Here is an 11,832-nt window from a genome sequence, read left to right on the forward strand (position 1 = left end):
CGCAGGCTTTATTGAATACACCCGACTTATGATCATGTGATGAGTACGAGAGTCTTCCAAACGCTTTCTCAAGGCAAGTATTGTTTTGTATCGTCGCCTTCTAGTGTTCACCCGCTTCGCACTTCCAGAAGTCAGCATCCTGAATTCATTCAACAGCCGTCTTGCTCTAGCGCTGAGCACAACGCATCGATTGATGCCACACCGGGACACACCAAAATTCGCATTCTGGAAGCTCCTGATACGTCCCCCACAGTAGAGCTTCCGCAGTCTGCGTTCATCAGTCGTCCCGATCCAGTGCGCGGTGGCGTGGAAGGAGTCTTCCAAACCACAACAAACGGCAATCATACATCCAATTTGCACATCTACTACCAAAATGTAGGCGGCATAAGCACGTGTATTGACGGCTAGCATGTGCGGACGATTGTTACGACATCATCGCTCTCTCTGAAACGTTGCTTAACGGAAATACGTTATCCGTTCTAGGGTACGGATCTAATTACGAAGTCTTCCGTACTGATCGTAGCATTCGTAACAGTCCCAAGAGCATAGGAGGTGGAGTACTTGTTTCGGTACATCGTCGTCTGAAGGCTCAGCTGGTTGAAAACACACCAGGATTTTGTGTCGAGCAGGTATGGGTGTGTTTGTGCGATTTATCTTCCTCCGGACCATTGTCGTAACTTACAGCTTATTAATGCACACATTGAGTCGTTGAACGAAATTTTGTCTGCTCAAGCGCTGCCCATTGACGAAATCATGATTGTCGGTGATTTCAACTTTCCCGGCTTACATTGGTGTGCCACTTCCGATGGATTTTCGTTTGCTGACCCCGTATTATCAACATTCCATATTGGGATTACCACTCTGCTCGACGGGTACAATCTTAATTTGTTACGACAGTTAAATAATGTCGTCAATGAGAACGGCCGAATGCTCGACCTCTGCTGTTCCTCAAATCTGACGTCGCACCCAGGATCAGTGCTGCAACATTTCCTCTTGTCAAATCTGTTCGACATCATCCTCCGCTGCATATTATTCTCGAGACTAAACGTTTGTCCAGCAACCGTGACGCACCTGCCATCATCAGCTATAATTTTAAAAGAGCCGCCTGTACTAGCATGACTGACTTCCTATCGAACATCGACTGGGATAAAATTCTTGACAACGATGATGTCAACGTCGCTGTTCAGACCTTTTCTAATGTTTTGATGTATGCGATTGATTACTTCGTACCAAAACGGTCCAGACGAAATTCTCGGCATCCGCCGTGGCAAACTGTTGAATTAAGATATTTGAAAACTACCAAAAGAGCTGCTCTGAAACAATACTCTAAACATGGTGGATATGTTCTGCGAAATCGTTATGTGAAGATAAATCAGATATACAAAAAAAACCGCGAAGCGTTGCCATGCACGTTATTTAAATAATATACAACGTACAATGAAATCTAACCCGACAGCTTTCTGGAAGCATGTTAATGAGCAAAGAAAAGAATTTGGTTTGCCATCACAAATGCAATTCGGAGATCGTATTGGTTCGTCTACTCAAGAACTTTTCCAGCTGTTCTCGGAAAGATTCGCAAGTGTTTTCTCTTGCGATTTTCTATCTCCGCAGGAAATAGCACGCGCCGCGAATAATGTTCCTGTATCCAATTATGCTTTGTACTCGATCAATATAGACGAGGAATCGATACAAACGGCAATCGTTGGCATGAAGGCTTCCACCTCTGCAGGCCCAGACGCCATACCAGCAGTCATCTTAAAGAAATGTTCTACCGGGTTAATTGTCCCCCTTTGCCGTTTATTTAATATGCCACTAGCTACAGGAATATTCCCCAACTTATGGAAAGCTTCATTCATGTTTCCGGTCTACAAGAAAGGAGACAAAAGTGATATAAACAACTACCGTGGTATAACTTGTATAAGCGCTATCCCCTAGCTGTTCGAAAAAGTAATACTGACTCCAATTTTCAATCATTGCAAGCAGTATATCGATGATTCCCAACATGGGTTTATGCCTAAGCGTTCCACAACCACCAATCTATTATCATTTACATCTTACGTGACCAACGCCATGTCAAATGGTTTTCAGACGGACGTAATCTATACCGATCTTTCCCTCGCCTTCGATAAAATTAACCATGACATCACAATAGCAAAACTGGATCGACTTGGTTTTGGTACAAACGTCCTTCGATGGATACAATCATATCTCAGGAATCGTCATCTTGTGGTTAAAATTGATGATTGTGCTTCGGAAGAATTTGCTGCAACATCTGGAATTCCGCAGGGAAGCCATCTCGGCCCTTTGATCTTCTTGCTTTACTTTAACGACGTTAATTTTTCTCTGGAAGGACCGCGCATGTCTTTTGCAGATGACCTCAAGATCTACCGTGTTATTCGCACCTTAGAGGATGCGACGTTTCTTCAGCGACAAATGGCAATCTTTTCGGATTGGTGCAAATTGAATCACATGACCGTTAATCCTCGATCATAACGTTTACGAGAAAAAAGTGCCTTTGAAATTCGAATACTTTGTTGAGCGATTCATGATTGGTAGATCGACATGCATCAAGGACCTCGGCGTTTTCTAGACACACTGCAAGTAAGACGGGAGCTATCGCGTGCTTTAATGATAGCAGACGTTTTGAATGATAGGATCGACGGCCCCACTTTGCTCCGTGAAGTCAACATCAATGTTCGTCCTCGAGCTCTCCGCAACAACGCTTCTTCCTTTACGCCGCACTAACTACGGGATAAACGATGCGATTATCGGCTTACAACGGTCATTCAATCGAGTGTCATCTGAATTCGACTTCAATCTTTCACGGCATAAAACAAGGACCAAATTCTTACATAGTATTAGATTTAATCATTAGGACCACATCGTGTCCGTTGATTTTACAATAAATAAATAAATAAATAAATAAAAAAATAAAAGACAGTTTGAAAGTTTTGATACTCATCGCCCTATAATAAAAGATCTGAATTGAATCATCCCGGGTTGGCGGTTAAATGCATAGGGCACTAGTCTTACAAACCAGTTGTCGTATGTTCGAGCTCCGACATGGAAGGATTCGTAGTGTCAGTAGGATCGTAGCACCAGCCATGCAATGATTCTGTACACTATGAATCGGCTGCGAAGTCTGTTGAAACAGAAGGTCAAATTCCACTACAGGAATGTAATACCAAGGCCTACTTTTGAAAAAATACTCATGAAATTGACAATTTTTCACTTATCGCGCTGTAATACCGGAACCGAAAGTCCGGATCTGCATCAACTTCTCTAAAGCTTTTTAAAGAATTTTAAGACTTTTTTTTATAACAATTTTTTTCAGGCCAATTTGCGTATACATAAGCTTTACGTGGCCGATTTACCCATGTTTTTGTTACACAATATTATTTTTTTATTGTTGGATCTCGTTGTCACCCTTCTTCTAGGGGGAGAGGATCTTCCATTTCCTTCTAGCGAAGATTGGGTCATTTTGTCCGTGGCTCATATCATCCATTGCTACATCGTTGGAGTTGTGAGTGGTTTCCGTTTCCTTGTTTTCATTGTTGATCGCATTGTTGGGTTCATTGGTAGTTGCTGTAGATGCGCTTTGTACATTGATTGCAGTTGATAGTTGGTTAGATGGTGAAGGTGTTTTTGAAACAGGAGCACTGCATTCACTAGTTTCCGTTGTTGAGCGGTTGTCCTTGTTTTTGTTTGTTTTCGCAGTTTCAGTGCAAGGTTTGCCGTAGTGTGCAGGTTGTTCACAAAACTGACATGTAACCAGTTGATTTTCATACATAATCAGCGTTTTACACGGATGTATCCCGTCTTGATCACAAATGCTGTAAGATTGAATTGCTTTACGTAGTTGCACTAGTATGGCGCTACTAGTATACGATTTCGGAAGCAAATCTTCCTTGGTCCGCATCCAAGCTGGCTAAGTGTTGAGTTTTCCTAGAAACACCGTATGACGAAAGCTCAAAGATATACGGAAACTTTTACGAAGTCTCGAAGTAAACGCCGGTGTTGAGCTGCCAACGAAAAATTTTCAGGATCAACATTCTACAAAGTAAACGCTGCAGGAGATGTCCGTGATTCAAATTCTTATTTTTCAGATAAATTCACACGCAAATATTTGATCTGGCAGGAAATTCGCAGCAGTTGATAATAACTACAGTGTTTGTCGCTGGGAAAACGTTGAACTCCAGGTTTAAAAAAGTTCGACTCCAACAACGGAAGTCAAGCAACTTTTTGTTTGGCTCTTGCGAGTTGTCGCTACAGCTGGATAGTGCATCGGTATAATGACAATGAATTTCAGTTTAATCCGAAGAACCTCGATTCACCAAATTGTCCCCAAGTTCAGGTTAATTGAAAAACGCTGGACTATTACGAAGAGGTAGCTGAAGGTAAAACGAACAGTCTTCATAACGGTAGCTCAGACAAACGCCGAGCAGTAAGTTGTGGTGACTCCATGAGTCGTGTCGAGGGAAAAGCTCGAGAATTTTTTCGAAACCATGACGAATAATTCGAAATAGATATTCGAGATACCAAGGCGACCAATGAAATTTCAGTGGTCATGTATGGTCAGGATTCGCAAACCGTCCGTCCTGTTCGTTTGATTTTGCATCTCAGACTGAATCTGAATATCAATCTAATTGACCAACCAAGAACAAAAAAAATTAGCAATTCGATTTCGAAACCACAGCATAGCTAATTTATTCATTTTAGGTGTGAAAATCTTGTACCGATTATGGCAGGAATTAATAAAAAGGAACAAGCTTGAAATATGGCTGGTAAATAGCTCCCCTGGTGTGAGGAAAAATTCTTAGCCCAATTACCTACCATGCCTTATCAAGCAGGGTGAAGACGTAATCTTTAGTCTACGAGAAAAAATAAAACGATATGCTAATGTTGAGAAAAATAAAATGATATGCTAATGTCGACAACCTGACCAAAGTTTCCTAGTGACTAATGACGACTGTATAGCATATCACTCACCGCACTACCATGCCACGTGTCAAAGGTTCTGTTTATTTATTGCTACTAACGCTCATTAGTTATCTGCCACGTGCCTTCCAAGAGAGAGCCAAGACTTATTTCTTGGTAAAATTTTCTCCGTGGATGTTTATCATAGTGTTTGTGAAAAACACATGTTTGCATATCTAGCTACAGCTAAAAAAAATAAACATGATTTCTATTCGAAAAGGTCAGCATTGTCTATCGTTCTTAACTTTAACTGGATTTGAATTGGAGTAACAACTATATTTACTACTTATGAGTGCATAAAGACCGTTTTAATGCCACTTGGTAGTTAAACTTGTACTGCTAGAGAAATAAAAAGTTTGAAATTAAGAAAAAAAGCATTTGTCTAATTGCAAAATTCCACTCAAGGTGTTGTCCACTGGAAACTGTAACATTTTCCTATTTGTATACTTTTTGAATTCTGAATCAAAAATTGCTCCCAAATATATGATGTTCAGATAGTGCCAATCTTCCTTCAATTTCAGAGATTTTATCCTTGCGGTCATCCACCTTTCGGATCAGGAAAATGTGTTTGCCCTATGTGCGGGTTTGGAAATAGAAACCCAGGCTTACCCAACACCATGGTCGAGCGTTGTGATGGAAAATTAAACGCGTGCTGGGTATAGACAATGACACCGATTTCTTTTCAATGTCCCTTTGAAATGAACTCATCACAATTCTGCATTTCGATCGAATGTGAAATTTGCACCCTGCATTTCAATTGAAATACCGAGTGCAAATTCGATCAAAATATTCCGATTCGATTCCAATGCAGAATCGGAGTGATAAACTGAGTTGAACGATGCTCGAATGATTTGACCACTAGCATAAATAAAATATATACCTATAAATTCCCCAGTGCAATAGTGATGTAATTGAGCTGCGCGTGACACCAAAGGCACCGTCTTGTGAAAAATGGGTGCGAAAATGCTCCCAAAATTTATGTATAAAACTGCCTGAGAATTTCACACAACCACAGTAGCTATTGGAAAAAAGTACACCCGTTTCTCACTAGAAGCGTTGTCAGTGTCTCCGTACAGTGGGAAATCTAGGTTTGCTTGATTTATGCCACTGGGCAGCAAATCGTGGTATTCCACTGAGAAAGTGGTTAGCACCCCGACTCTGCACTCAGAAAAATAAGATGGTAACTGCTACCATATGGGAGGTTGGTTTAACCATACGAGTATAGTGGATTTCAGCACACAATAAAATCAGATGATGTTAACAATATGCAAGCTCACTTTTACTATGAATGGTTTTGGCTCTAGAATAGTAATATTGAACTGTATATCGTATGAATAACTACTACAGTTGGAATGTTTAGCATAACCGTGATAGCATCTTATTTTTACATTGTACTTATTGTTTTAACTAGTGCTATGGTATTTTTGATATTTCACTTCTGGTTCGTTCGAAACACGGAATTATGGTTAATTTGACAATGGTGAAGAGCATTCGAACATGCGAAAATGTTTAAAAGTTATATTAATTGAAAATTTGATGCAAGAATAACAAGAGTACATTAAAACCTGCTTTATTTTCCTAATAGCCATTGCCGGCAAAATTGTTGAAAAATTTAAACTCAACGACGGAAACTGTTAAGGCTACAAATTTTACTAACCTGCAAGATCTACCAAATTACACAATATAAGTCTCAATATAAAATATTGTTTTCAAATCAATCACTGATGTGTTATCCACGTACTAAATTTTCTGTTATATTGTAACTTTATGTGACAATAACGAAACACACCCGTTTATTGACAATTTGTATAGTCAGCACAAATGAAATACATAGTCGGTTAAAAAACACTATACGATAATGTGCTTACTACTTAAATTATGTTGATATGGACTACAAGACTAGTGTTTTCGAACTTCATAATTGTCTTTTAAACCATGTTTCTATTTATGGTAACATTATTATACTGTGAACATGTTTACATGGTAGCAATAACTATTTCGCTTCTCATATATATGAAGGCTCGAGAGCAATTTCATCTTACTAAAAATTGTGATTTTCAGGTAAACCATGCCAGAAAAGTCATAAATACAAATAGTTTATTCAAGTCTTTGTTGTCTAGTAATTTATACAATACAGATGGTGAATATTCATATATCATGATTGTTGCTACTATTTAAGCGTATAGTTGAAATGATAATGAAGAACAGGTTGCGGTTACTATGGTTTTTTTCTCAGTGTACTAGTTTTTATTCAAATTTTGAAGATTTTATACAATTTTTTTATACAGAGAGCGATGGAACTCTAAATGAAAATTTAAATGTTTGTTGTATCCGAAAATATGCAGTAATTTTTGGTAGGACAATAAGACCTTTCATTTGACCATAAGATTGGAATAACGGTTTTGTGTCCAGTTTAGAACATTTTTAACGGTTTTGTTCCGTCGGTTTAAGTGACGGTGTACAATATTCAACACACTCTAGATTATTTGACACATACACACACAGACATTGCTCAGCTCGATGAACTGAGTCGAATGGTATATGACGCTGACAATTTTTACTCGTCGATTTTTCAAGTGATTGCATAAGCTTTCCATATGAGAAAGTCAAAAATATGATTTTTTTTTAATTTTAGACCCTACGGGCTCCCTGGAGTAATAAATTGTTTCCATTGATTTTATAGACAAACAAAATGAAACGCGTTTTTCTCCACAGCAGGTTTTGTAAGTCCGTGTCCATTGTCATTCAAAAACACTTTCTACTTGTAAAATACCAGACCCCAACGTTTTCCTTTTTGTTATTTGTTACTTTGGGGAGGTTTTACAGCTACAAAATGGCGGAGTGAAAAATCGTAGTTTTCACTTTGAACAACTACCAAAAATTTAAAAAATTAAAAAAAAAAATCAAACAGAAACATTGGGGTCTAGAAAAACTTCTACTCCTACTATGCTGCTTTGATTTGTTCACTTCTGATTAGTCTGCACTGAAATACAGTGGACACCGCAAATCATGATTTTTAAGAAGCATCCTCAAAAATACCTGTTCACCGACTTATTTCTCAATAATTCTCCACGAAAAAAATACATAACGTTGTTCGAATGATGCTTTTCATCATGCAAAATATTTGAATTTATTTTGTTGAACAATTCTGAAAAAATCGCAAAAATGATAATTTTTTCCATCGTTTAGACCCTACCCCTCCCTTCAAGTTTTTTATCACTATTTCCTGTACTTCCAGAATCGAGAACTGGGAATCGGTATAGCCGATGTCGGTGCGTGTTCAAAGAAATTATCATGATCTACTAATTTGTAACGTTTTTAGAAGATTTTTTTCTTTTTTGCATCGTCGCTCTTAATGACGGTATACAATTTTAAAGAAATTTTAACCTATAGCTCCGGAAGTCGGAACCGGTTAAAATTCAGTAGCGTTTTATACGATTATAATACCTTTCATTTGAGCCCAAAGTTCCCAAAATCGGTCCACCTATCTCTGAGTAAGTACAGTGAGTCACGTTTTGAAGTTTTTGACCACTATTTCCGGTACTTCAGGAACCGGTAACTGGGAATCGGGAACTAGGAACCGGTTTAGCCGAAGTTGGTTCGATTAGCATTTTAAAAGTATTTTTCCCCTCTTTTGCATCGTCGATTTATGTGACGATTAGCAATTTTAAACACACATATAATTCCGGAACCGCTCTGGTTCTTTGAACCCGCGGCGTAACAAAATACAAACCGTTCAAACCTTCCTGCCTTAACGGGAAACAGAACAATTGGAATAAGAAGATGTATGGTTGGAATACTCCGGACGAGGTTTTTGATATGAGATCTGCAGTCAGTAGTTTTTTTTTTTTACACGGTTTTTTATGCGGATTTCCGAAGTTACGCGTTTCTTTTACACGGATTTCCGAAGTTTCACGGTTTTTTTTTACACGGATTGCCCAAGTTACGCGGTTTTCTTGTTTTGCCTTAGAAATGCATGAAACTTCGAGATCTGGTGTTATTCCGAAATTTGTTTTAAGTCAACTCTTTGACACTTGAAAAATGTTCGATTTAAAAAAAATGTTCAGATCACACCAGATCTGGACGTTTCACGCGTTTCTAAGACATTTGGCATAAAAAAAAACTCTTCCATTTTGCGGTTTTTTTTCTACGCGGATTTCCGAAGTTACGTGATCTGAAGTTCTCTAAGTCCCGAAGTCGATTTCCACAAAAAAATTCACAAAAAAAGTCGATTTTCACAAAAATTTAGTGCAATTTCAGACACGTTTTAGTACCGAGTGCCAAAATTTCTATAATCGCCCTTATTCTGAATAACGTCGTATCGATTTTACGATCGTATTTCATTTGTATTCCCAATAACGCTAGCAAAATCAAAGGTAGCTATGATTCGATCGAATAATCAATACGTCGTTATTCAGAATAAGGGCGAATATCTCTTGGAAATGCCATCGAAGACCCCTAATTCTATGTTTTGTTCAAACCGAAATATTTCGATCGAATGTGAAATTTCCATTCTGAATTTCGTTCGAATCGAAACATTCCGATCGAATGCGAAATTTTGCATTCTGTATCTCGATCGAATTCGTATTTTCCCTACAAAAACATCATTCGATAGAAATACAGAATGCAAATTTTTACATTCGATCGGCATAATCCAATTCGATCGAAATACATAATAGGGGTGAACATCACTCGAACGAAATGCAGAATGGAAATTTTTGCGTTTGTTCGAAATATTATCGAACGAAATAGAGAATAACACATATTTCCCTTTTAGCCAGTTGACTCAGGGGCTAACGTAGTTGGAGAGTAGAATTTCTGATGTACAGTTCAACTATTGTGGTTGCTCGCATCGGGTCCCGTTCGTTGTAGTCATCGACATTTTTGTACACCATCACCCCGATTCTCCAATCCGACGGATTTGTGATACGAACGAATCTACACTTTCGTTCGAGTTCGAATTTTGCATTCTTTATTCCATTCGACTTGCATGATTCGATCGAACTCACGTTGAAATTTCGAACACTAATTATCAAAGCTGTCAACACTACTTACACGTTCTATATTATTTATATTATTCAATTCTTAGTAAACGAAACCGTCACACTTGTATAAACAAAATAGAACGATTCTAAACCGAACAGAAGTAATACGTACGCAAGTCGATCGAGTAATGTTCGAAAATAGAACAACTCGAACGAATGATATTCGAGTTCATACCCAACTCGAACGGAATACAGAATGGAAATTGCACATTCGATCGGAATATTTCGAATCGATCGACGTATAGAATAGGGGTGCATATCGCGTTTCGCAACAAGTTCCACTTGTATTATTCACCCCGATTCTGCAATCCGACGAATTTGTAATACGAACGAATCTGCACTTTCGTTCGAGTTCGAATTTTGAATTCTTTATTCCATTCGACTTGTATGATTCGATCGACTCTCGTTCGGGAACACTTGTAACTTCGAACACTAACCATCAAAGCTGTCAACACTACTTACACGTTCTATATTATTTATATTCACCCCGGTTCTGCAATCCGACGGATTTGTGATACGAACGATTCTATTCTTTCGTTCGAGTTCGAATTTTGCATTCTTTATTCCGTTCGATTTGTATGATTCGTTCGGAACACTTGAAATTTCGAACACTAACTGTCAAAGCTATCAACATTACTTACACGTTCTTTTTCTTTTTATATTCATTTCTTGGTAAAAGAAAACGATCACACTTGTACAAACAAATTAGAACGATTCTAAACCGAACAGAAGTAATACGAACGCAAGTCGATCGAGTAATGTTCGAGAATTTAACAACTCGAACGAATGATATTCGAGTTCATACCCAACTCGAACGGAATGCAGAATGGAAATTGCACATTCGATCGGAATATTTCGAATCGATCGACGTACAGAATAGGGGTGATTAAGTGTCCGATTGGGATGACGATTTGGGTCTATTTTTATGTTTACAGAGACATACGACCTCGAAACGCTTCACGTACACAAAACTTACATTCATAAACATCTCTGACTTAAAAAAGTTATGTGTACACTTTCTTCTGACACAGCCACATCGGAATCTTGAATAAATGTCAACATTTATCGACAATGAGTAGATGAAAGGATATCGTGGAAATGGTTTTTCGGATCGTTTTATACTAATTTCAAGATTTTTGTTTGTTTCGCTTCTGTAGAGTTCAGTGTATTTTTTAACTCTGTTATGTTGTATTTTTTCTGAAGAACTGTTTTTTTTTCAATCTTACATTTTTGATATTCTCGTCTGTTCTGTTCACAAATGTTTTACTCGATACATTTTCTTTCGTAGTTTGAAAACAAAAATAGTTTTGAACTGCTTAAGCAAATTATATATTGTTTCGCCAAAATGAAATGGTTCTATGGATTGTTTTTTTTTTATATTCAATTATTTTCTCTAGTAGTGACAGATGCTTTTGTACCAGCTTTCCGGTATGCTTGTTTTGACACGATGCCTCACTCATTCGACAATCTAGAACGCGATTAAATCTTTAAACATTCAGTTAGCGGTGGTTGTATTGAAAGAAGTTTTACATTATTACAAGTAGCCAAAACGTTTTGCACGATTGCAATTCTAGACTATTTTTATACAACTTGGAAAGGCACCGGTTCAATACAATCCTACTGGAAATTTTGAAACCTAAATAGGTTGTAAAGATAAAGTAAAGAAAGGGCTAATGGAAAGAAAGGTATTGTTACAATTATTTATGTTATATTGGATGATTTTTTAGTGACTCCAATTATATAGCAAACAGCAAATACCTGTATTCAGACTTTCAGAGCACCTACGTGATGCATAGCTTTGAGTGATTCT

Source organism: Malaya genurostris, chromosome 3 (genome assembly GCF_030247185.1).
Source record: "Malaya genurostris strain Urasoe2022 chromosome 3, Malgen_1.1, whole genome shotgun sequence".
Taxonomy (NCBI): domain Eukaryota; kingdom Metazoa; phylum Arthropoda; class Insecta; order Diptera; family Culicidae; genus Malaya; species Malaya genurostris.